Here is a 27,132-nt window from a genome sequence, read left to right on the forward strand (position 1 = left end):
CCTTAGGTCCATCAAGTCCAGCGATCCGCACACGCGGAGGCCCCGCCAGGTGTACCCTGGCATAGTTTTGGTCCCCATATCGCTCCAAGCTTCTCGTAAAGAGAAGTGCATCTAGCCTACCCCTACCCATGTCACTTCATGCCACTCATAAGGAGATGTACATCTAACTTACCCTTAAATCCTAGAATGGTGGATTCCGCAATTACCTCTTCTGGGAGAGCATTCCAGGTGTCCACCACTCGTTGTGTGAAGCAGAACTTCCTGATATTTGTCTTGAACTTGTCCCCCCTTAGCTTCAGCCCATGTCCTCTTGTCCGTGCCACATTGGACATTGTAAATAATGTTTTTTCCTGCTCTATTTTGTCGATTCCTTTCAGTATTTTGAATGTCTCGATCATATCCCCTCGTAGTCTCCTTTTCTCAAGGGAGAACAACCCCAGTCTCTTAAGTCTTTCCTCGTAATCCACATAATCATCTGAGGATCTCTGCCAGCCTGGGACCAGTCAGCCAAATGAGATGTGGATGGACTGAAGCCGGGAAGGGGCCTCCACCTCCTCCTCTCCATTCACCATCTCCCTGAAGACCGTTTGGATGCTTAGAAGAAGGGAAACTAGGAAGGAAAAGTAACTGAGACAGGACCACATAGAGAAGAGAAACAGGAGCTGCAAAGGGGCCAGAGGAAAAAGCCATTGAGTGGGGGTAGGAGGGCTAGGAGTTAGGGAAGAAAGAGACCTGAAAGTGGCTAATGGAGGGGAACAGGAAAGAGGGTCAGGGAAGCAGCTATGGGGATGGTAGGGGGAGAGTCGCTGGGACTGGGTGACCTAGAAATATGTGCATTCTTTATCTGAAAACAATTGATAACAAACGTTAGGGGATTTGGACTAGAAAGGTCTTTTCCTAATAGATCCAATGCTGCTCCTTGTGACATTGGGCAAATCACTTAATCCCCCACTGCCCTAAGTATATTAGATAGAGTGTGAGCCCACCAGGACAGATAACATAACATAAATTTTTATTTATATACCGCAAAAGCCTTTCGGTTCTATGCGGGTTCCAAAAGAGATGGGCTGACCATTGTCAGTGAGCTACAATAGATAGGACTTTGGCATCAACAAGTTGACAATAGTTTCACATCAATATGTTGCTTTGGAGGGATCACAAGAATTTTGAGAACAGATGGGGTTTTAATAGCTTTCTAAAGTGCATATATGAGGTTCATATTCTAACCATTTGGCCCAGTTGAGGATCCCTGGAAGTGGCTTGGTATGATAAGAATCAGCCTTTGAATGAAGGATTGGTAGTAGAGAATGACACAGGGAAAAAATCTGTCCCCGTCATTGCCCTGTCACCGGACAACCGTCCACGTCCCCGCCATCCCCTTCACCGCCCCATCCCCACCGTCCCCTTCACTGCCCCGTCACTGCAGCATCCACCCTTCCCTATGGCACCCCTCACGCGGTCCGTGCATCTCCCTCCCTCCCCCTTACCTTCACGGCGCATTTAAGAAGTAGTACATGTTAAGTGAACCAGCGTTTCAATCTAATGTGACTTCACCTCCAGCTTTAAACCTAGCTGTTTTGTCGGTTCCCTGACGCAGCAACGGAACGTGGCACGTCGGAACCAGTCACTATTTTCAAAGTTAAGTTTATTCTTAAAGTTACTAAACTATTGAAATGATAGTGTTGGCATAGCTGTTTGGGCTAGCACTTAATTTATTGACAGTTCATATTTCCAGAGTCAGTTCATTCTCTTAACACTGCAATGATTGGGTGGTGAGGCGGAGAAATTAGCCTTCATGTCTCTGAGCAGAGTTCTAAGAAAAGAATTGTAAACAAGTTACTTTTGAATTTACATCGTTTTGATTGTGCTGCAGTGACTTTTACAAGTATCACTGACCAGAAAAGGCAGCAGGGGGCAGGATTGGGGCAGGACTGGAGTGTGATGGGGCAGGGATGGGTGGAACTAGGCGGACCTGGGGGCAGGTCTAAGAGGTCCAGATTTTCCGAACAGAAAATCTAGTAACCCTAAATAGGGAAAAATGCTTGAGTACCTGAGGCTAAAAGTGGTATATAAATACTTCAATAAATACCCTCTGCAGAACTGCCAAGTTACCCAGTTCCAGGAGGGAGAATTTAAGTTTTCAATTTAACATCCCAAAACAGTGGGTCACTTGTAGTCTCTGTTGAAAAATCAGTGCTGCAGAACCCATAATGCAACAGGATGAGGTTGTCAGAAATCCAGGACTGGACTAAAATCTTTAATCCTGAAACTAACCACTTGACCAGTGGTCTCCAACTCCAACCCTTTGCAGGGCCACATTTTGGATTTGTAGGTCCTTGGAGGGCCGCAGAAAAAAATAGTTAATGTCTTATTAAAGAAATGACAATTTTGCATGAGGTAAAACTCTTTATGGTTTATAAATCTTTCCTTTTGGCTAAGTCTTAATAATAATATTGTCATTTATCGCTAAAGAGACACATGATCAAGAAACTGTTTTATTTTACTTTTGTGATTATGATAAACATACCGAGGGCCTCAAAATAGTATCAGGCGGGCCACATGTAGCCCCTGGGCCGCAAGTTTGAGACCACTGCACTTGAACGTTCTGTGTCAGTGTCCTAAGGCTGGGGCTACTAACCAAAACAAAACTGACTTCCAGTAAAAACCTTCAACGCACTCATGGGTAAAAATCTTAAGGGGTTTTCATTAAAAAATAATAATAAATTCCACCTTTTGTGCTTAGAATTAATTGTTATTAAAGAAAGGCAGTGCCGCTTAGTCTGTGTCTGAAACTGGGGAAGATTCTTGAGCAGACTGCAGGCAAAGCCCGTCGCTCTCCGTGTGACCTCGCCCAGACAGCGGTGGGTTTTCTGCCCTGACAACATTTACAGCTCCCCGGACTAATATAACTCAGGGCAGCGAAGGCTCGTTATCAGCCTGAAACACGGTACGAGAGATGGGGGGGAGGGGAGCAGAGGGAGGAAGAAGGCGAGAGGCAGATCAGATCTGACCCAGAGGAAAGGATCTGGGTCTCCCCTTTCAGCAGATTCTCACTGTTCAAAATGCTTTAATAGTGTGGGCTGGAGCATCAGCTCGGATATTTCCTTTAACACTGCTGAATTGAGGAGAGTGGGGGGGGGGTTCCTTCCCTCTCTCTTGCAACAAAAATCTGCTGAACACTTGATTCTGGAGCCTTGAAAGTAGCAGCTCCTACTCGTGCAAAATTACATTTTAATAACCTTCACTGCAGTATAGGAGGAGGACGACAGGAAGCATTGTTTTTATTTAAATGGTCATTTAAAAAAAGAAAAAAAGCTTTCATTGTAATGAAATGGGGACACTGGAACAGACAGTAGGCCTTTTGGCCTCCTCCTCTGCTTTCACCGTCTCCCTGAAGACTGTTTGGATGCTTGGAAGAAGGTACCTGACTTATAATCAAGGACAACACAGTGGAGGAGGTGGGAACTGATGGCCATTTTGCTGCCTCCTAGTTAATTAACTTTGAAGCATATAGCAATTCCATCTCTCCCTCCTCCCACCCCAGAACCTTCTGGAAAGAATGTTGCAATAAACTGTTCTATCTTACTGCAGTAAGAGCGGGCTAGAGCTTTGGAGTTTTAGATTTTATTTATCTACCTCCCAAATCCAAGCTCAAGGTGAGTTACAATTTAGGTATTTTACTTCCTGCCTAGCCCAAGAGAACTAGAAGCTATAGATGTGTAACCATTTCCCAACCTGGGGTTGTTGTCCCAGGGCTATTATGTTTTTGTTAATTAAAATCTTGCTATATACCACTCTTCTAGAAATGACTCCGTTCGAGGTGGTTTACAATCGTTGAAACAAGAGAGAACGAAAAAGAACCAGAAAAGAAAAGCAAAACCATGACTACAAGAAAGCTCTATAACATTATATAGTTACTAGTTTTTTAGCCCCTTACATTAACGGGTGCTAGAATAGATGTGTAGACTTAGGCATTTCTTTCTTTCTTTCTGTACGTCTGTCTGTCTTTCTTTCTGTCTCTCTCCCTGGCCCCCTGTCTTTCTTTCTTTCTGTCCCTCTCCCCCTGTCTGTCTTTCTGTCTCTCTCCCTGCCCCTTGCCTGGCTTTCTTCTGTCTCTCTCCCTGGCCCGCTGTCTGTCTGTCTTTCTTTCTGTCTCTACCCCCCTGTCCAGCAGTAGCCCTTCTCCCTTCCTTTTACCTTCCCCCTGTCCAGTAGCACCCTTCTTTCTGTCTCTCTCCCTCCCACTGTCTGTCTTTCTTTCTTTCTATCTTTCTTTCTGTCTCTCTCCCTGCCCCGTGTTATTCCAGGAGGGCAGATATGGTGGCTAACATGTAGCGAGTCGGAGGTATGTTTTTTGTTTTTTTTGGGGGGTGGGGGGTGGTAATAAGATGAAGATGGAGTCTTGGCGGCCATGTAGGAAGCTGTCTAGCGCCGGTGTAGGAGCAGTGCGGTTAATGGTCTCAGATGGCGCATAACTTGGGTGTGAGGGAATGTTTTATTGTTCAGTCTGTTATTAGTATGGCGCATTTATTTGTTGCAGAAATAAGTGGAAAAGCGCCACGCCGACCTGGGAGGGGCACACGCAAGGCCAAGAGAAGCGCCACCAGGCCCGATGGGGGGGGGCGGGGGGAGATCCGTGGCCGCCTCTCATGCCATTTACACCCTCTTGTGTGGAAGGTTTGCTCCCAGGTTTTGTTTTGTTTTACCTTTCTCTCTCCTCCCAGCGCTGTGAACTTTTTCTTCTGAACTGTCTATCTTCAGTGCTGCCGGGGTGGTTGGGACCCCCTCCTCCTCCTTGGTAGGCCCGGTCGTCACTGGATCCGGCCTAGCAGCGTCGCCGAGGGAGGGCAATGTTGAAACCGCCACAGGCAGAGTTCCAATCCATTGCGCATGTGGAGGCACGTAGTCACGGAGCATGGAGGCATGAAGATTGAAGTGCGCATGCGTGCTAAGGGTTTTATTATAGCGGATAGGACAGGACATAAAAATAGCAAAAATTAAGAAATAACAGAAAATTATAGCAAAAGCACCTCCCTCTTCTGGACACACCACAGTCTATTGCTTGGGAAAATATTATTAAATTAAAATGTTTTTAAGCCAGCCTTATATCTCCAAAAATTGATCTCTGCATGGAGATAAAAGGGAAGAGCATTCCAGAATGTAGAAAGTAGAATCTAATCTAGGAACACAGAATGGAGGAATGGCTAAATAGTTTTAATCCTGAGAATCCAGTCCCCTAGCAGGAACATAGGGACTAAAAGGTTATATAAATAATGATGTGGCAAACTACAAGGGATCTTCAAAAGCTTCCATGCTTTTATTTTTTTTAACACTATTTATTAAATATCTCACAAGTAAATTACATCACTACCTGCAAGGTGAGCCGACTTGCGTAGTCACATGACATTCTATGACATGCCCTCTTACCACTTCTCCCGCCCCAACCATTTCCTGTAAAAATATGAAAGTGCGGAAACTTTTTGAAGAACACTTGTAGTATATAATGCTCTAGGAACCAAAATTAATAAAGAAATTGGTAGTCAATGTGCCTTTCCCTCCCCCCTCCAATATTTTAATTTTTTTGATCTTGATGTATTTTTTACCACCTCTTGTTTCTTCCGTCATGTTAGTCCCTCATGATCTTGTATTCCCCTCCTTTTTATAAATTTTAATTGCTTGTACTGTATTTTTGTTTAAATGCCTCTTAATGATTGTAAACCATCTAGATACTTTTTTGATAGCCGGTATATCAAAGAAATAATAAACTTGGAAATGGGTCACATAGTCATACCTCTGAGAACTTATTACTAATATAATAGACAAATAAAAATATGATGGTAGATAAAGGCCAAATGGCCCATCTAGTCTGCCCATCCGCAGTAACCATTATCTCTTTCTCTCTCCGAGAGATCCCACGTGCCTATCCCAGGCCCTTTTCAATTCAGACACAGTCTCTATCTCTACCACCTCTTCTGGGAGACTGTTCCAGGCGTCTACCACCCTTTCTGTAAAAAAGTATTCCCTTAGATTAGATAGATGTCTAGAAAGTCTGTTTTGAGAATGCCCACTTGGACATTTTGACTAGTAAGACATTCAAGAGCTGGTTTATGCTGTCTTTTGGATGTCTATCTTTTTTGAAAATGAGCCTGATAACATACAAAAACTGAATTAAAAATACAACAACAAAATACAAATTTCATAAACAATGAGCAACTCGTAATATCAATAATTCTTATCTCGACTCAAAATACAAATTTTGTAAGCAAAAAGCGATCCCTGAAATCATCGGGTCTCCTCCTAAGAAATATTGCATGCATATTGAAACACTCAGGTCTTTAAGGCCTTTTTAAAGTCATTCAAATTCCTCATCATTCTCAGTTTCTGAGGTAAAGAGTTCCACAACCGAAGCCCTGCAGCATTGAAAATGGAATTTCTGTTTTCTTCAAAATAGATTGTTTTAAATGAAGGAACATCACAAATTGACCCCCCCCCCCTTTTTACAAAACTGCAATAGCGGTTTTTAGTGCAGGCCAGCACGCTGAATACTCTGCACTGCTCCTGACGCTCATAGAGTTCCTATGAGCGTCGGGAGCAGTACACTTCTCCCTCTGTATTCGCAGTGATAGGAGATTAACAGAACCGCAAATACAGAAAAACTGTGAATAACTTTTTCATATGTTATTCGCAGTTTTCTATTAAAAACCATCGTGAATATGGTGAAACTGCAAATAGCATGGTGGGAGACCTGGCCTGTTCCTGAAGAAGAGGCAAAACACGGTGAAGAAAGTGCTGGGAATCAGCGATTTTCTCTGTAAACGCTTGGAATCGGCGATTTCTCTAAGCAAGCTGATGTAATTTTGGGGGGAGAGAGCCAGCAAGCTAAAAACCGTGACTAATCGAAACTGCGAATACAGAGGGAGAAGTGTACAGAACTGTGCGTTGGCCTATGCTAAACGGGGGAGGAGGGGGGTTTGAGAGAGGCAGAGCTTAATTGCCTTGATGGCTGATGTAAATGAAAATTTGCAGCAATCACAGAAGGAATTTTATTCATCAAAACTTTAAAAATTAATAGCTCATGTGCCCAACTTTAGACATGAGCTCTTATGCTGGCTCAGTAGCTGGTATAAATGCATGCACCCAACAGCTTAAGTGTTGGGCATCCCCCTGACCTATCCATGACCCTCTTACATCCACAATCAACTAGCACTAAGATCAGTCGCATAGCGAGGGAAGGAGGTGTCCAGCATCGCCACACCATGCACTCCCTGCACCCTTCCCCCACGGTGCGCATGCCCCCCCCACCCACACGTACCTCTTCAAATTTTCACTGGCAGCAAGCAACATCTCCACTTGCTCGCTCTGGCATCAGCTCTCCCTCTCACATCACCTCCTGGTCCCAGGAACTGAAGTCAGAGGGAGAGCTAAGGCTGGCACAAGCAGCAGGTACGAGATGCTGCTGATTGCTGGTGATAATTTGAAGAAGTGGGTGGGTGGAGAGGAGGAGAGGTACTGGTGCCCGGGGCGGTCCACTCCCCTGCCCCCTTCACTGCATCATTGGTTAAGATTATAGGGAGAGGAGGGGGATAGTAGATGCTATGGATGTGCAGACCTTTATCTGCCGTCATGTTTCTATGTCTAGAATACGAGATAAGTGCAATTAAGCATGTAACTGAAAATTATAGCCAATTATTAATACCAATTAGCACCAAGTTATGTGAATGACTCACAGTATTCTATAACCTTTGCAATTTTGCATGCTAAGCACAAAACTGGGTGCAAGTTATAGAATTAGGAGAAATTTGTAAAACAATAAATAAACAATATCATAAGGTGTGGCTCACTGGTAGAGCTGCTGCCTCTGCACCCAGAGGTTGCAAGATCAAATCCCAGTGTTGCTCCTTGTAACCATGGGCAAGTCACTTAATCCTCCAGTGCCCACTGCGTTGAATGTCAGTTTTGAAATGCCAAAGCAACAAAAAGACAGTATACAACTCCCCCATTCTCGTTCCCAAGTACTAAGCAGAAACTCAAAGAACAGCAACATTCTAGAGCTGAGATTGTGATGTCATAATGCCTCATTCCACCAATGCCTAAGAGCCAGCCTCATCAGTGATGTCACAATGGCTTGCTTATCCTATACTTGAGAGCTGCCAACCCAGGAGGAAGGGCTGTGGCTCACTGGTAGAGCTGCTGCCTCTGCACCCAGAGGTTGTGAGATCAAATCCCAGTGTTGCTCCTTGTGACCATGGGCAAGTTATTTAATCCTCCAGTGCTCACTACGTTGAATGCCAAAGCCACAAAAAGGTGGTATATAAGTTCCCATTCCCTTTCCCTGGCTCAGTACATGGTGCATCATGTACAGATCTGGTTGTCCTATCTCAGAAAAGATATAGCAGAACTGGAAAAGAGAAGGGTGATGAAAATGATAAAAGGGACGGAATGACTCTCTTATCAGGAAAGATTAATGAGATTAGAGTTCTTCAGCTTGGAGAAGAGATGGCTGAGGGGAAATATAATAGAGGTCTATAAAATCCTGATGGGAGTAAATGGATAAACATGACATAATTGTTTACGCTTTCAAAAAGTACAAACAAGTAGGAGAACATATTTTTTTCACTCAATGCATAATTAAGCTCTGGAATTCTTTGCCAGAGGATGTGGTAAAGTGTAGATGGATTTTTAAGAGTTTTGGACAAGCTCCTGGATGAAATATCAATAAATCATTATCAGGGTAGACTTGGGGAAAGTCACTGCTTCTCCCTGGGGGGCAAGCAGCATGAAATCCTGCTACTTTTCTGGGATTCTGCCATGTACTTATGACCTAGATCTGCCACTGTTGGAAATAATACGGGGCTTGATGAACCTTTGGTCTTACCTAGTCTGGCAATACTTATATACAAAATTGCTGCTCCAGGAGCTCCTTCTGAAGTATCGGACTGCAACGTTAGCTGCTCGAGCAGACTGTAATACTTCAGTGCTGGAGCTTCAAGATGAAAGACTTGATTTTGCTGAAAGCCTCTTTTTCAGCTGGTGCCCGATCGCTTATCTGTTGCCACTTTGAGTGTTTCACAAGTTCCAATAGAGATGCCCAAAACTGAGACAAGTAATTAGTCAGTCCAATGAGTTGCTGCACCGTTTTCACATCCTGTAGTGACATCCAAAAGAAGCGTGTAAACGTCTGCAGAGCTGGGGCAATTTCTTTATTTCAGATTAAACTGCTTTCAGCAATCTGTAACGAGTGTTGCTTACAGGTTGCTGAAAGCAGTTTAATCATAAGTTGGGAAGAACAATTCTAAAAAAAGAAATTGTAAGACCCCTGAAGCAGGCCAAGAGCCGAAACACTGACCGTGTTGGGTCTTTAATCTGAAATAAAGAAATTGCCTCAGCTCTGCAGGCATTTACACTCTTCTTTTGGGTGTCATTGCGTTGTGTTGTGTATTTGGAACTCCCTTTTTTTGTGTGTGGTGTTCACTGTAGCCCAATGTATCGCAAGCTGTGTGCCCTGAACCTTCTCCTCTGATGCAACTTCCGGTTTCTGCTGGATTGCAACAGAGGAGAAGCTTTGGAGCAGCCGTGCATGTGCAACCAGTGAGAATGGCTGCCGCATCAGGACCCCTCTGAGTGAGAAAACCAGTTTGTGAAAGCGCTACAAAGGTGAGGGGGAAGGGAGGGAGATGGCCTGACAAGAGGAGAGATGTCTGGACAGTGGGGCCCACCTATTTGCCGTCCCCCTAATGCTGGTTCTGGTCATAGCACCACACCAGTTGACCCCCCCCCTGATGTTTTCGAGCCCGAAGCACGTGCCTATTGGGCCTACCCTTTAATCCGGCCCTGTTAGTAGGTTAAAAAACTGTTTGGCAAGAAATTGTATGTCACAGGATCCCTTTTATGGGAGAAACCTTTCACCGTGGTCCTCATTAGGGTTACCATATGGCTTCAGAAAAAGGAGGACGGATTGAGATATCCAGGATTTACTTCCATTGCTTTCAATGCAAGTAAAACCTGATGTCTTAATCCGTCTTCCTTTTTTTGGAGCCATGTGGTAACGCTAGTCCTTGTCCATGCTTTGATACTTTCATTTCCTGGAGTTCTACATAGTAACATAGTAACATAGTAGATGACGGCAGATAAAGACCCGAATGGTCCATCCAGTCTGCCCAACCTGATTCAATTTAAATTTTTTTTTTTTCTTCTTAGCTATTTCTGGGCGAGAATCCAAAGCTTTACCCAGTGCTGTGCTTGGGTTCCAACTGCCGAAATCTCTGTTAAGACTTACTCCAGCCCATCTACACCCTCCCAGCCATTGAAGCCCTCCCCTGCCCATCCTCCTCCAAACGGCCATGCACAGACACAGACCGTACAAGTCTGCCCAGTAACTGGCCTTAGTTCAATATTTAATACTATTTTCTGATTCTAAATCTTCTGTGTTCATCCCACGCTTCTTTGAACTCAGTCACAGTTTTACTCTCCACCACCTCTCTCAGGAGCGCATTCCAGGCATCCACCACCCTCTCCGTAAAGTAGAATTTCCTAACATTGCCCCTGAATCTACCACCCCTCAACCTCAAATTATGTCCTCTGGTTTTACCATTTTCCTTTCTCTGGAAAAGATTTTGTTCTACGTTAATACCCTTCAAGTATTTGAACGTCTGAATCATATCTCCCCTGTCTCTCCTTTCCTCTAGGGTATACATATTCAGGGCTTCCAGTCTCTCCTCATACGTCTTCTGGCGCAAGCCTCCTATCATTTTCGTCGCCCTCCTCTGGACCGCCTCAAGTCTTCTTACATCTTTCGCCAGATACTTTCTGTAGATATATTTCTAATCACTGGTTTTGCAGATCTATTAAATTTGTATAGCTTGGTAATTGGGGTGACCCCTAGCATAATACAAGCAGCTGCGTATGAGGAGAGACTGGAAGCCTTGAATATGTATACCCTAGAGGAAAGGAGAGACAGGGGAGATATGATTCAGATGTTCAAATACTTGAAGGGTATTAACAAGGGGGGCCCCAGACTAGGGATCAATACCATGCTGCCATTGCCTCTAACGGTGCGGCAGCAACAAAGAAAGTTCCTGTGTGGTTGCACCTGCGCAGCGTGTCACTGAAAGGGATCGAGCAGAAGAGCCTCAACAACGGAAGGCGACTGTAGTCCTCCAGCCAGATGTGACTTCAGAAGGGGGAAACATTTTCTTAGCCCTGTGGTGCTTCCGGTTTGTTTTGAAGCTACTAAATAGTAGATGTTAAGCATCTTAAATAGCAAGTTAAATGCTATCAGCAATATTTTGGCTACATATATTGTCCCAAGACTTCATCACATTTAACAGCCGATGTATGGTTGGCAGAAGAGAATGTCACGGGGACAAATTTTTCCCCATCCCCACTGGAACTCAATTTCCCCGTCCCCACAATTTTTGTCGCTGTCCCTGTCCCTGTCTCATTCCTGTAAGCCCAGCCATAACCGCACAAACCTCAAACACTTATGTTTTGAAAGTGTTGGAGGCTTGTGCAGCTGAGGACAGAGCTTAGGCATTGGTGGAATGAGACATTATGACATCACAGTCCAAGCTCTAGAATGTTGCTACTTATGATTTGAAAGTGTTGGAGGCTTGTGTAGATGAGGACAGAGCTTAGGCATTATGACATCACAGTCTGAGCTCTAGAATGTTGCTACTTATGTTTTGAAAGTGTTGGAGGCTTGTGCAGATGAGGACAGAGCTTAGGCATTGGTGGAATGAGACATTATGACATCACAGTCCAAGCTCTAGAATGTTGCTACTTATGATTTGAAAGTGTTGGAGGCTTGTGTAGATGAGGACGGAGCTTAGGCATTATGACATCACAGTCTGAGCTCTAGAATGTTGCTACTTATGATTTGAAAGTGTTGGAGGCTTGTGCAGCTAAGGACAGAGCTTAGGCATTGGTGGAATGATGCATTATGACATCACAGTCCGAGCTCTAGAATGTTGCTACTTATGATTTTTAAGTGTTTGAGGCTTGTGCAGATGAGAACAGAGCTTGCAGGAATGGGCAGGGACAGGAAAAGAACTTGCCGGGATGGGAAAATGAGTTCTCTAGTTGGCAGGATGGCACATTGCCAACCAGTGTTTACTCATGAATGACTATAACCTTCACAGAGTGGCAGGTGTGGCTCTGGCCATTTGTTGGGCAGACTGCATGGATTGTGCAGGTCTTTTATCTACTGTCATTTACTATATTACTGTCGTAGGATACTGTTTTGGGCTCTGCTGTTGTACATCAAAGTTCAACCAGGGCACATTACTTTTCAATTAGAAAGAATAATTGCAGAAAGCAAAGTGCAGGACACACTTCTGGGGAAAAGCGACTTGATGAGAGATGACAGCTGGCCAGGGCAATCTCCACTGGCATATATTTCGTGGTACAAGTCTGGTTAATAGTTTGGGTCCTGGGATGATGTGAACAATAGACAACAAGGTAGTTAAACAAGGGCTAATTCTGTAAAGAATGGTCTAGTTTTAGGTTGCAGCAATCCACGTAAATGCTGGTGTTCCAGTTATTTATGTGCACATGTGGATAGGCTGAATAAATGACCATTTTCTGGCTTTGCGGTATTCTGCATGTACTTTGCAGGCGGGCATTCATGTGGGCATAATTTCGGCAGAGCATGGGCAGCATGCACACTTACATGCATAGATTCCAACAGAATCTATGCATAATGATTTGCAATCAAAGCAAACCAAAAAAACTCTGTAGAGTGACGATGTTCCTAAATGGACTTTATTTGAAAGTGTCAAATTTCCAAAGGTACACCGAAATCATCCACATAAAATAATTCCATCCACATAAAAATAAATCATCCACATAAGAGCCTTAAAGGACTTAGTCCGCTAGGGATACAGGACCCAACACGGTCCATGTTTCGACAAAAAGTCTTCTTCAGGGGTCCCTGGGCCTTTCCATTGCAAATGCAAGCAGTGTCTCACTTCTGGCTCACCACACAATTGTTTCCCACGTACTCACCTTTAAAGGACCCCCAGGGACCCCTGAAGAAGACTTTTTGTCAAAACGTGGATCGTGTTGGGTCCTGTATCCCTAGCGGACTAGGTCCTTTAAGGCTCTTATGTGGATGATTTATTTTTATGTGGATGGAATTATTTTATGTGGAAGATTTCAGTGTACCTTTGGAACTTTGACACTTTCAAATAAAGTCCATTTAGGAACATCGTCACTCCACAGAGTTTTTTTGGATTTCTCTGGATTTTCTTCTTTGTGGATATTTTGGGGTCAATTCCTTTTGTTTTTTGCTTGTTGCAATCAAAGCATGCACATTTACAGTAGCTGTAAGGCTGGTATAAAAACCTATGCCTGCAAAGTAGGCGTGTGTAAAGTAACATAGAATAAGTTTCCAAGTTTAATTAAAAATTTTGATTTAATGCCCATCAAATACTAAGGGGCTCATAATCGAAAGAGAAAAACGTTCCAAAACCGGCCTAAGTCGGCACGTGGACGATCATAAACGAAAGATGTCCAAGTGCCGATAATCAAAAGAGGTTTTGGACGTATTTCTAAACGACCTAGGCCTTCATAGTGCCACTGAACGACCATAGCTAAATGGGGCGTTTCAGGAGAAGTGTCGTGGGCAGGCTTAGACTTAGTCGTACTGCATGTATAACCAAAAGTTATACAGCACAGGATTGACGGAACTTGGACGTTGTGACTTAGACCATTTAAAATATGGTCTAAATCACAAAAACCCACCTAAAGTGACCAAATAAGCACTGCAAACACAACACATAATACAGACTCCCACACATTACCCCAGTGATCACCGACCCCACCCCTACAAAAATATTAATCACAACTTGAAAATTGGGCCTCCAGAACATCATCACCTGGCAGCCTGGCATAGGAAAGCCTAGTTGTGCTGTACAGAGGCGTCTTAAACCATCTTGGGGGTGGGTTAAGGACCCATAGAGAGGTGGACCCATGCCCATAAGCCCCTGTAATCACTGCATTGATATTGAAACATGTGCACTCCCCTATACACCCCCAAACCCCTTTTTTACTAGCATATAAGTGACTCCTGCAGCCATAAGGGCTATTGGGGTAGTAGATAAGTGGGTCAAGGGGATTCTGGAGGTGGTTTGGGAGGCTTACCATGCCCTATAAGGGAGCTGTAATGAGATGAAGACATGGCACCCTTTTTGTGAAGTTCACAGCAATGCCCTGTAAGGTACCCCACTATTTCACTATTTAGGTGCCATGTCTGGGTGTTCTGTCCATCTCTTTGCAGACCCCTCCCACGTCCAACAGGGTTATTTTAGGTGTTTTTGACTTGGACGAAAAGTTGGATGAAAAGATGGTATAAAGATGGACGATTTAGCGGCTTGGACGATCAGATCAGCAGTACATATAGTTAGACAATTTTCTAAACAAAAAAAAATTTGGACGTATTTTTCAAAAATGTGTCCTAAGCTATTTTTTACTTTGGATGTCTTATGACTTGGACGAAAACAGATTTAGACGTTCCAGCTGTGAGACATTGATATACCAAGGTTATGAAGCCTTACCGAGTTGTTTGTACAGTACTGCCAATGCAAGCACATGAAAGCAAGTTCGCAAACTTAATTGCCAGATCTCGTAAGCTTCTGATACGCTTGGAGGTCGTACCTGAAAAATTCTGTGAGCAATTTGACTGATTTCTGCCACTTCCTTTGGATGCACTGGGGAATGTAGTGTTTTTTGCTCCTGTGAAAGAGTTTTGTGGATAAATAGAAAATTGGAATTTTTTGACCGGTAACGTGATTCCCTCATGAATATGGTACAGTAAACCCTCGCGAATTCGTGGTTTGCAAATTGCAGACTCAGTAATTAGCGGTATTTTCTGACCTCCTCTTCCTAGTACTAAAGATATGGTTACACTAATCGGGAGCTGCTTTGATACGCCAGATAGCGTGTCAAAGCAACTCCTAATTGGTGTAACCATGATTTTAGTACCAGGAAGAGGTGGTCGGAAAATGTGCCCGGCTTCGTAAGTACCATTTAAGCACCCGCCGGCGCCCTAGCTGCCCTCTCCTGCCTTCGATCAGCTGAAAAACCATATTTGGGGGGGGGGGGGGTTAAATTCACGGGTGTTCCTGGAACAGAACCCCTGTGAATTTGAGGGAAGTACTGTGTATGGCTTAACTTTTTAGGGGTTACTGAGGTTTGTTCTCCAATTTTTCCTCTAGTGTATTCTTTAATTAAACAGTCAGAGTGCTTTGTGGTGGATATTCATAAGTGTACACTCTATCATGATAGCGCCTTCAAGTGGTGTGTAATATGGGTGCTTGTTATGGAACTGGCTTTCATGTGTGCAACAAACCAGTAGTTCCCTATTAATCTATTTTTGGACTTTCCATTATAATCTTCTCCACTGGCTTAGTGAGGGTAAGAGGCACCCGGGACAGTGGCGCACTCTCTGCCCTCCCCACTTCTTCCATGCCCCCACGCTACACTCACGCCCTCCCTTCCCACCCCCGCACCAGTGCATGCAGCTTCTCCAGCCTGCTGCCCATGCCAGCGTTGGCTTTCCCTGTGATGTCACTTCCTGGCCCCATGACCTGGAAGTTATTTCAGAGGGAGCCAAGCTGGCATAAGCAGCAGGCCAGAGTAGTTGCTTGTACTGGTGAAGATTTAAAGAGGTGCGGGGGCTTGGAAGGGAGGGCGTGAGCGGGGCGTGGAGGGACACAGAGGTGCTAGTGCCCCCACCAAGATGGCGCTCTGGGCGGTCTGCCCCCCTTACTATGCCACTGGTCTTCTCCCTATGGATTAAACAGTATCCCCAAGTTTGTATATGAGGTGCACAAAAATTTGGACGCACATAATTTGAGTAATGAGCCAATTAGTTGCAATAATTGGAGTAATAATCAATTATTGGCAACAATTTGGATTTGCACGTGCATTTTGCTAAGTGCTATGGCCATGGAGGAGTATGGGTGGGTCAGGGTGCTGATGCTGTAGCTCTAAATCCTGCCCCACACTCACATATAGTATGGTAGAAGATAGCATGGCAAACATTGTCTGAAAGACATGGCAAAACATAGTTAACAACGCATGGTAAAACCTAATATGACAAAACATGGTATGGTAAGACAACTTGGCGAGCATAGTATGGCAAAACGTAGCATTACAAAGCATGGTTAACATAGTATGACATGATTTGGCAAAAATGGTGAGGCACGCATGCATGATGCAACATAGCATGGAAGACATGGAACTTGATATACTGCCCTTATGTATAGCTTTAGGAGCAGTTCATAATTCCAAAATATAATGAGGGGGGAGGGGTTGGAAAGAAAGAGAAATTGCAGCATTGGATAGGACAGACCAGGGTTGCCAGATTTCCTCTTAAAAAAAAAAAAAAAGAGAACGCCTGGCCCCACCCCAATCTAACCTCAGCTCTGCCCCCAGCCCAACCTCATGTCTCCATCCCTAAGGTCTGGAGGGCCTCTGAGCATGCGCGGATTTTGACGCGATGACATCAGACACATGCACACGCGCATATGACGTGATCGTGTCAGAGTCCGAGATAGGGCCCCCGAACTTGGGGACTTCCAACACTTGGACATTTTCTAATCTGATTGACAACACAATGTATAAGTTGAATTCATGCGCTAAACCACATATAATGATCGTGAGTGTCCTCTGTTTCTGGGAAGTATGTCATAAAGTTTGTTGAAATTCAAGAACTTAAACGCTCATAATAGGAACATGTTGGTGTTGGAAGTCAATGATTGGCTCTTTGGCTGAAGGCATTTTTGTTAAAGGGGGACTCCACTTTGATATCAGTACTGACTCCCAGCGTAGAGATGAAATTAGTAAATTTGGCTTAACTGCATTTGTGTGGTGTAGAAATAGGGTTAATTTGGTGTTTTTTTTCTCATTTCAGTAAGCACATTCCTGTTTATCCCCTGAAAAAGCCAGAGGGTGAAACGGAGGCCTCCGTTGGGATTGAAGTTATGTAGTAACGATAAGTGCTCAAGACAATTTGGAATTAAATGGTTCCGAATACACACACAAAAAAAAAGCCCTCAAAACTCAGAAAAGTTGAAACTTTAAAAAAAATAGATACAATATTTTAAAGTTTTAATAACGGTGAATGAATAAACTGATATACTGGGAGATTGTTTGACCAATAAAAGAGGCTGGAGTTGTAAGAGGCAATAGTTATAGAAAGCCATCATACGTAGAGTATAGCTTTATGCTGCGAACACGTTAGGTTCGAGTTCAAGCCCTAGCGACGTGATGAACATCATCAAGTTTTTGGTGGCAGAATGCAGAAGTAGATTGCTGGGCCTTTCTCCTGCGTGGTATAAATTCGATGCTGTCGCCATTGTCGCATCAAACGCAATCCTCGGCCTCCAACACTGCTGCTGCCCAGATGTGCGGTACATCGATAGTCTGAGATCTCTGCCGAAACCTGGCCACCTCGTGAGACCCTGAAGGTGGTAAAACTACCGACGGCATCGCTTTCAGCTTCTCAGAGGCGCGCAAGCTCCAGTGGCGTGACAAGCCCATGTACCATGCTGTGAATACGGAGGTCTTTTCCCTCCCTTTCTATTATTTTTCATATCACCTGTAATTGTAACAGTTCAGCCAACCTTCTGTATATTATTATGCTTGAGAATATTTATGTTACTGACATTGTATCATATTTTTGCTGTCACCGTAACTTGTCTACTTCCAAATTTACTTCACGGTTCTAATTCTGTATTATTCTGACATTTGGTCATTTTACTGTAACTATTCTCTTATTACATCATAAGTTTCCTATATCCAGCTACATTATCTTGGGTAAATCTCTTCATAAGGGTGGTTATAATACATCTTAATAAATAAGTAAATATTCTGGGACTCGGGGCTAAACTCTCTAATTTTCTTGGTAAAATCCGTCAGGCTACTGTTGCGGCTGATATTGTAATGATTTCAAAAAGATGAATCATCCTCAAAAAAGTATGCATGCAAATGAGGTTCGCTAAATTTACATGTGATGAGTTGATGGTGATAGCGATCGGCAACGTGCACAGAATACACACCACGAAAAGAGGCTTAAATGTGCACTAGTGCCAGGAAAAGCAGCACAATTTATGCTCACGACACTGGCGTGCCCAATACGTACACCGAGGTCAGCAGATCAGAAATTCTTGTTAATTCCTTCCATAAAAGATTTCTTTTACACTAGGAAAATAAACTTCGCAGTAGTAGCTCCAACTTTGTGGAATGCTCTGCCACAGCAACTCCGATTCGAACAACAACTTGATAAATTTAAGATAAGCCTGAAGACTTTTTTATTTAGCGACGCCTTTTCCTGTGCTTAGAGCATTTTTTTTCTTTCTATGTTTTTTTCTTCTTTCTTTCTTCTTTTTTTCCCTTCTTTTTCAGCCAATCGCTTTTATAAAGCAATCCCACCCCATATGTTTTACCCTCTTCCCTCTTTCTCCTTTCTTCTTCTAACATGTAACTCTCCCCCCCCCCCCTTTTCCCCTCACCTTCAAGTCTGTCCAGTTAACGTCCTTGGTGTGCACTTTCATTATTTTTTTAATTATTTATCTCTTTTAAAATTTTTATTGTAAACCGGCCAGATACTTGTTGATGGTCGGTATATTAAAAGTCAATAAACTTGAAACTTGAACATGCGGCTGTAGCCATTAGGCGCTCATGTCGCAATTTATGTGAATCTTGTAGAGGGCTTTTTTGGTCAAATTTTATCATGAGCCATAGCCAGAAACACATGAGACATGCCTATAATACATGCACTCAAGAAGCGTGCTTTTATCCCCCCCCCAAAAAAAAAAAAAAATGAAAAACCCAACAAACAAAACAAACCCAACCTACTATAACTCATGTGAATCTTCTAATTTTTTTTTTATGTCAAATTTTATAATGAGCCACAGCCAGAAACACATGCCTGAGATGCAATTTTCACAGTATAATAGACGTCAAGTATACGGGGGAATCCCTCTGGGTGAGCCTTGCCAGGGGCAATGACAAATGCCTGTATCTTGGTGTGTACAGACCTCCAAAACAACAAGGCAACATAGACAAAGAATTAATCGAAGACACCGAGATCATCACTCTGCGTGGAGACGCTGTACTGTTGGGGGACTTCAATATGCCTGATGCGGACTGGAACAAACTTACCGCTACGATCAGTGGCAGCAGAAGGTTACTAGCCTCCGTACAGGGAGCATGCCTCAAACAGATGGTACTGGAGCCCACCAGAGATCAGGCGATTCTGGACCTGTTACTCACCAATGGAGACAGTGTCACATAAGTCCCCAGTGACCATAACATGGTGTGGTTTCACCTCAGGAAGGGAGTCACAAGGACAAATACATAGACAAAGGTCCTTAAATTTAAGGGAACTAACTTCCAGAGCATGGGAGATTTTGTCTATGAGATGCTGCAAAACCAGGACACGACGGAAGAAGTGGAGGTACTGTGGTCGGCTCTGAAATCTACCCTGCAGGAAGCAACAACCTCTACATACAAACCGTGAGTAAAAGACGGAGAAATAATAGACCCCAGTGGTTCTCCGCATAGATCTCGGAACTAGTAAAGCAGAAGAAAAGAGCATTTGTATCCTACAAACAATCACAACAACCGGAAACTAAAGAAGCCTATCTGGTGAAATCTAGAACTGTTAAAACAGCAGTCAGGGAAGCCAAACTCCGGATGGAAGAAAATATGGCTAGGCATGTTAAAAAAGAGGGATAAATCATTTTTCAGGTATGTTAGCGACAGAAAAAAGAACACGGACGGGATTGTGCACCTCAGGAAACCTGACGTTAACTATGTAGACCCGGACTCAGATAAAGCCGAACTACTCAATGGCTACTTCTGCTCGGTCTTTATCTGTGAGGCACCGGGATCCGGACCGAAGATGCTGACAAGGGAGTACTCGGAGGACCCATTCCGGGACTTTAAATTTACCGCGAGCAGCGTCTACCATGAGCTATCGAGGCTAAAAGTGAACAAAGCCATGGGACCGGATAATCTACACCCCAGGGTACTTTGGGAATTGAGAGATGTCCTGGCAGAGCCATTAGCTGCGCTTTTCAATCTGTCCCTAAACAAGGGAAAAGTCCCCTTGGACTGGAAAATTGCTAACGTCATTCCGCTCCACAAAAAGGGATGCAGGTCAGAAGCTGAAAATTACAGACAGGTGAGTCTCACATCAATAGTGTGTAAACTTATGGAGACGTTGATTAAAAACAGATTGGATATGATTCTGGATGACGAGAGGCTGAGGGATCCCCACCAGCATGGATTTACGAAGGGAAGGTCTTGTCAATCCAATCTGATAAGCTTCTTTGACTGGGTAACAAAACAACTAGATAGGGGAGAGTCCCTGGATATAGTGTATTTAGACTTCAGTAAAGCCTTTGATAGAGTCCCACACTGTAGGTTATTGAACAAAATGAATACAATGGGACTAGGAGAAACATTGACTGCATGGGTTAAAGACTGGCTCAGTGGTAGACTTCAGAGGGTGGTAGTAAATGGTACTCCCTCAGAAATGTCGGAAGTGACCAGTGGAGTGCCGCAGGGCTCGGTCTTGGGTCCGATATTATTTAATATCTTTATACGAGACCTACCCCAAGGACTTCGAGGTATGATTACATTATTTGCCAATGACGCTAAGCTATGCAACATAGAGGACAGCGCAACCATGCCCGACACTTTACTGGAAAAATGCTACTTTTACTGGAAAAATGGTCAAATACTTGGCAACTGAGTTTTAACGCCAAAAAGTAAGTGTAAGGTTATGCACCTTGGTAACGGTAACCCCTGCAAAACATACACCCTGAATGGTGAAACCTTAACAAGAACTGTTGCAGAACAGGACCTGGGTGCAATCATTAGTGAAGATATGAAGACTACCAATCAAATATCTTACAGGCCATGCTGAGGTGGAGGAAGATATCTTTTCCTTACAGGTCCCACGGCAACAAGAGGGCATCCGCTCAAACTCTAGGGTGGGAGACTTCATGGCGACATCAGGAAGTACTTCTTCACCGAAAGGGTGGTTGATCATTGGAATGGTCTTCCATGTCAGGTAGTCGAAGCCAGCAACGTGATCGACTTCAAGAGACGATGGGATAAACATGTGGGTTCACTCAGGGGAAATGCTTAGGTTCTTTGAGAGAGGGAGCCCTGTGCACCACCTCATCCTGCTCTCTCTCCCTCTCCAGTGGTCAGACATTTCTGTTTTTCCCCTCCCCCCTATTGTCTGGCATATTTCTCCTCTCCTTCCCAAAGCCTGCAATCTCTCTCCTCTCCCATGGTCTGGAATCTCTTTCTCCTTCCCTCCCTCTTCTTGTGGTCTAAACATCTCTCTCCTTCTCTCCTCTCCTTTCTGCAGTCTGGCATATCTCTCTCCCCTCCTTCTCTTCCATTCCGTGGTCTGACATCTCTCTCTTCCCTCCTTCTTCTCCGGATTCTGACATCTCTCCTTTCTTTGAGTCATCTCTCCTCACTCCCAGTATAACATTTCTTCCTCCCTCCTCTCCATCACTACCATGTCCAACAATTCTCCCTTTTTCTTCCTTTCCCCAAATAATACAAAACACTGCAGTTAAACTCAAACACAATGGGAAAAAAATACGATCATGTCACCCCTTTATTGATTAATTCCCATTGGCTCCCAATCTGCCATCGTATTACTTACAAAATATTACTTCTAACATACAATACCTTAACTTCTAAAGCACCTCTTTTTATCAACCGAATGCTTATCCCCCACAACACTTCCCGGTCTCTTCGATCGACAGCTCAATATCTCCTAACTGTTCCTTCTTTAAAAATTATTGGCACTAGAAGACATGATATGTTCTCAGTAATGGCCCCCCAACTATGGAACGCTCTTCCCCAACGTTATCAGAGAAGAAAAAGACTTCGGTCAATTAAAAAAACTACTAAAAAAGCTATCTTTTTAAAGATGCATTCAATCTCTAGCTTTTTTTCCTATTAGATGCAGACATTAGGGCTCAGTTCTATTACCCCATCCTATTGTTTCATTCTTTGTTTTGTTTCTTTTCTTAAGCTCCCTCCTCAGTCACGATTTGATTCGAACTTGTGATGTTTCTACATGGTTTTTGTAGGCTTCATTTGAACATTGGTTTTTATGCAGCAATTCATCCATTCCATCGTTTTTATGTGATTCTTAAGACTCCTGAGGCAGGCCTGTCGGCCGAAACATGTACGTGTCGAGTCATTGAATCATTGATTGTACCATGATGATATTGGAAGAATAAAGGCTTTATACACCAACAGATGAGCTTGTGGACACTATTTTAGTGCGCATCAATCTCTTTTGGACAATTCCATTCTTTTTACCTTTTTACATTTTTTTGTGGTTTTGTTGTTCCCCTGTTTTTGTGGTTAATTTTGTTGGAACATGACTGTATTTCTACAGCAAGTAGTTTGTACTTGTAAAATATGCTAAATTCAATAAAAATTTAAAATGGAAAAAATAAAAATAAAAAAAAAGAATATAAGAAGAGCCTTACTGGGTCAGACAAATGGTTCATCTAGCCCAGTATCCCATCTTCACAGAGGCCAATCCAAGTCACAAGTACCTGGTAAAAATCCAAATAGTAGCAGCATTCCATGCCACCAATCCAGGGCATGCAGTGGCTTTCCCCATATCTGTCTCAACAGCAGACTATAGACTTTTCCTCCAGGAACTTATCCAAACCTTTTTTTAAAACCAGCTACATTAACCGCTTTTATCACATCCTTTGGCAACGCGTCCCAAAGCTTAACTATTCTCTTGAATGAAAAAATATTTCCTCCTATTGGTTTTAAAAAGTATTATTTTGTGACTTCATCGAGTGTCCCCTAGTCTTCGTAAATCTTGATGCAATAAAAAAAATCGATCCTCTTGTACCCGTTCTACACCAATCAGGATTTTATAGACTTCAATCATATCTCTCTTCAGTTGCCTCTTTTCCAAGCTGAAGAGCCCTAACCTCTTTAGTCTTTACTCATATGAGAGAAATTCCATCCCCTTTATCATCTTGGTCGCTCTTCTTTGAATCTTTTCTAGTGCCGCAATATCTTTTTTGAGATTAGGAGACCAAAAATGAACACAATACTCAAGGTGAGGTCGCACCATTGAGCGATACAGAGGCTGTATAAGAACATAAGAATAGCCTTAATGGGTCAGAGCAATGGTCCATCAAGCCCAGAAGCCCATTCTCACGGTGGCCAATCCAGGTCACTAATTCCTGGCCAAAACCCAAGGAGTAGCAACATTCCATGCTACCGATACAGGGCAAGCAGTGGCTTAGTACATCTTCCAGATTCACTGAGATTTGGGAAGGGGTAAAACACGGACCTCACTGATTTCGCGGATCTAAAACCGCACATCCTTAAAAATCTGAGGTCCATGTCCGTGCTGCTCGTAGTTTCTGTCTCTTACAGACCTCGATGAGATTTTAGCACTGACAGATCCGTCTCAGCATAGGGAGGAAAAAATATTAGGATCCGTCAGCGCTAAAATCTCATCGAGGTCTGGAGCGGCAGAACAGAAGCCTTCTTATGTATAGGTTTAAGTCTGTCGGATCTTATTATAGTTTAAGTAAGGGTACACTATAGTGAATCAGGTTTCCTGGATCGCAAATTGGAGGTCTCTTTCAGGAGATCCAGAAAACCCGGCGCTTAACAGGGCTGTTTAACCGTTTTGCGCTCTGCTTATCCTTTAAGCCCGACATAGAATTTGGCTCTGACAGACCTCTATGAGATTTTAGCGCTGACGGATCCTAATACTTTTCCCTCCCTATGCTGAGACGGCTAAAATCTCATAGAGGTCTGTAAGAGACAGAAACTACGAGCAGCACGGACACAGACCTCAGATTTTTAAGGACGTGTGGTTTTATATCCGTCAGGTCCGTGTTTTACCCCTTCCCCTGAGAGAGAAGCAGAAGGCAGGACAGAGGAGACACGAGGAGGCAGAAGGGAAGGAGCAGGAGAGATCCAGAGGGTGAGGGGCTGAGGCGAGTTAGCTCCGCCCACCCCCTGACATCACCGGCAGCAGACCCGGAGCTCCCCTTAAAAGGGGAGGGGCTAAGGATCGCAGATCAGCTTGCTTTCAGCTTGTTCAGAGATCAAGCAGGCAGGCAGGCAGGGGCAGGCAGAGGAGGAGAGGGCTGAGGAGAGAAGCAGAAGGCAAGACAGAGGAGACACGTGGAGGCAGAAGGGAAGGAGCAGGAGAGATCCAGAGGGTGAGGGGCTGAGGCGAGAGTTAGCTCCGCCCACCCCCTGACATCACCGGCAGCAGACCTGGAGCTCCCCCTTAAAAGGGGAGGAGCCAACGGCACGCAGCCGTTGCGCCTTTGCGAAGGAACCTTGAGAATGAGCCCAGGCAGCCCAGCAGCAAAAATCTAACTAAGGTACTTTTCTTCTCTTCTCACTCTTTTCTCTCTCTCTCTACTCTTTCAGCTAGCTGCGCGCCAGGCACCACCCATACGCACCGTGGGACAAAGGAACAGGATAGAAGAAATGGAGGCAGTAGGAGCCCAGCAGAGCTACCCAGTATACTGCATCGAATGTCATATGTATGACTACTTCCCCTCCGGGAGGCGGGCGTACATATGCAGTCGATGCCAGGAACTGGATAGCCTGAAGAAGGAGGTCGGGAGACTGAGGTTCGAGTACAGGAACTGGAGGGACTCTGCACCATAGAGGACCAGTGCTGGGCAACGGAAGACACCGCCAGAGAGGACCACATCACAGAACAAGTTAGGGAACTCGAGAAGTTCATCGAGGAGGCCTGCAGGATGGTGGAGGCACAGGACCACAAGCACATCAGGAGGAAGCTAACAGACGGACGACAAAATCCACCAGACGCCATGGGAGTAGGACCTTGCGGAGAATCTGGACAGGCAGATGAGGAGGAGACCCGACAGAACCCGGAGGAGGGACTAGAGGACTGCACCACCGATACAGACCTGAGACCAGAGAGACAGTTGAGGAAGGGGAGATCTGCTATCGTGGTGGGAGACTCAATCCTGAGAGGAGTGGACAGTCACATCGCTGGAGGGAGAGAGGACCGTCTAGTGACATGTCTCCCGGGGGCAAGAACGAAGGACGTCACCGACAGAATCGAGAGGATCCTGGAAGGGGCCGAGACGGAGGAGACAGCTGTAGTAATCCATTTTGGAACCAACGACGTCAGCAGGAGGGACTATAACAGGACTGCACTAACCGATCAGTTCAGGATCCTAGGGAGGAACTGAAACTGAGGGCAAGGAAGATAGCCTTCTCAGAGATCCTGCCAGTACCTAGAGTGGACGCAAGGAGGCAGAGCGAACTACAAGCAATAAATGGTTGGCTCAGGAGATGGTGCGAGGAGGAGGGTTTCCTTTTTGCACAGAACTGGACAACTTTCCTGGGAAAGAATAAGCTCTACAGGAGAGACGGACTGCACCTGAGCACGACTGGGACAAGGATGCTGGCACGCAATGTCCAGAGCGTCATTGATTTGGCTTTAAACTGAGGAAGAGGGGAAAGCCGACAGTCGATCTGACACATCGGACAAAAGTATCAAGTAAGGATACTGAGCAGGGACATTGTAAAAGAGGGCAGGGGACTGAGTGTGAACTTTTGGGAAAAGGACCTAAGGATTCAACACAGGGGCCCAGGGCCATGGACATAGAGCAAGGACATTGTAAAAAAGGGATCGGGACTGAGAGGGAACTTTTGGAAAAAGAACCTAAGGACGCAATGCAGGGGACCCAGGCTAAAGATATTGAGCAAGGATACTGTAAAAGAGGGCTCAGGTCTGAGTGGGAACTTTTTGAAAAAGGACCTAAGGGAGAATTGCAGAGGTCTAGTGCACGAACAAAACTGGCAAGCAGCACTAATAGAGAACAACGGATTCCAGAGGGACAACCAAAAACAGGGGAACAGGCTGAGGACGAAACAGACACACCACAGGAGGAGGATGACCGAGATGAGGCTTGGGGTCTGACAACTCACGAGGGGGACGCCAGGAGTGCCAAACCACGAGGAAAAACAGCAAGAAAGGCGAACAAACGGGACTTACTTTGCCTATACACTAATGCTAGGAGCCTAAGGCCTAAAATGGGAGAGCCTAGCCAGCAAAAAGGGCCTAGACATAATTGGAGTCACAGAAACGTGGTGGACTGATGACAATGAATGGGATGTGGCTTTACCAGGATTCAAACTCTACAGGAGAGATAGGTCACACAAAAAGGGTGGAGGAATAGCGCTATATATAAAAGATTCCATACCTTCAACCAGGATGGAAACAACAGTAAGGGCGGATGACTTGGAATCACTATGGGTTAAGCTACCAGGAGGAACTGGAGCAGACATAAAATTGGGTCTGTACTATCGCCCACCTGGACAAACGGAAGAAATCAACCAGGATCTGGAGGCTGAACTGAGGCAGGTATGCAAAAGCGGAAGTGTGGTGGTGATGGGGGACTTCAACTACCCGGGAATAGAATGGAGTATCGGGCACTCAAACTGCATGAGGGAGACCAAATTCCTGGAGGTCACGAGGGACTGTTTCATGGAACAGCTGGTCACTGAACCAACATGGGGTGATACCACTCTTGACCTAATCCTCAACGGACTAGGGGGACCCGCTAAGGAGGTGGCGATACTAGCCCCATTAGGAAACAGCGATCACAACACGATCCAGTACAGGCTAGAAATTGGATCATCAAAGGTGAAAAGAACTACAACGACAGCACTCAACTTCAAAAAAGGGAATTATGATGCCATGAGGAAAATGGTGGGAAAGAAACTCAACGACAGCGCAAGGAAGATGGAGTCCATAGAAAATGCCTGGACCATACTCAAGGGCACAGTGCACGAAGCACAGAACCTGTGCATCCCCAAGTACAGGAAAGGGTGCAAAAAAAAAAAAAGAACAAAAAACCCAGTGTGGATAACAAATGCAGTGAAAAAGGCGATAAGTGACAAGAAAGCATCATTCAAAAAATGGAAAAAGGACAAAATAGAGGAGAACCAAAAGGAACACAAAAAACACCAAAAGGAGTGTCATCGAGTGGTTAGGAAAGCAAAAAAAGAATATGAAGAGAGACTGGCAGGGGAAGCAACAAACTTCAAATC

This window comes from Geotrypetes seraphini, chromosome 4, assembly GCF_902459505.1.
Source record: "Geotrypetes seraphini chromosome 4, aGeoSer1.1, whole genome shotgun sequence".
Taxonomy (NCBI): domain Eukaryota; kingdom Metazoa; phylum Chordata; class Amphibia; order Gymnophiona; family Dermophiidae; genus Geotrypetes; species Geotrypetes seraphini.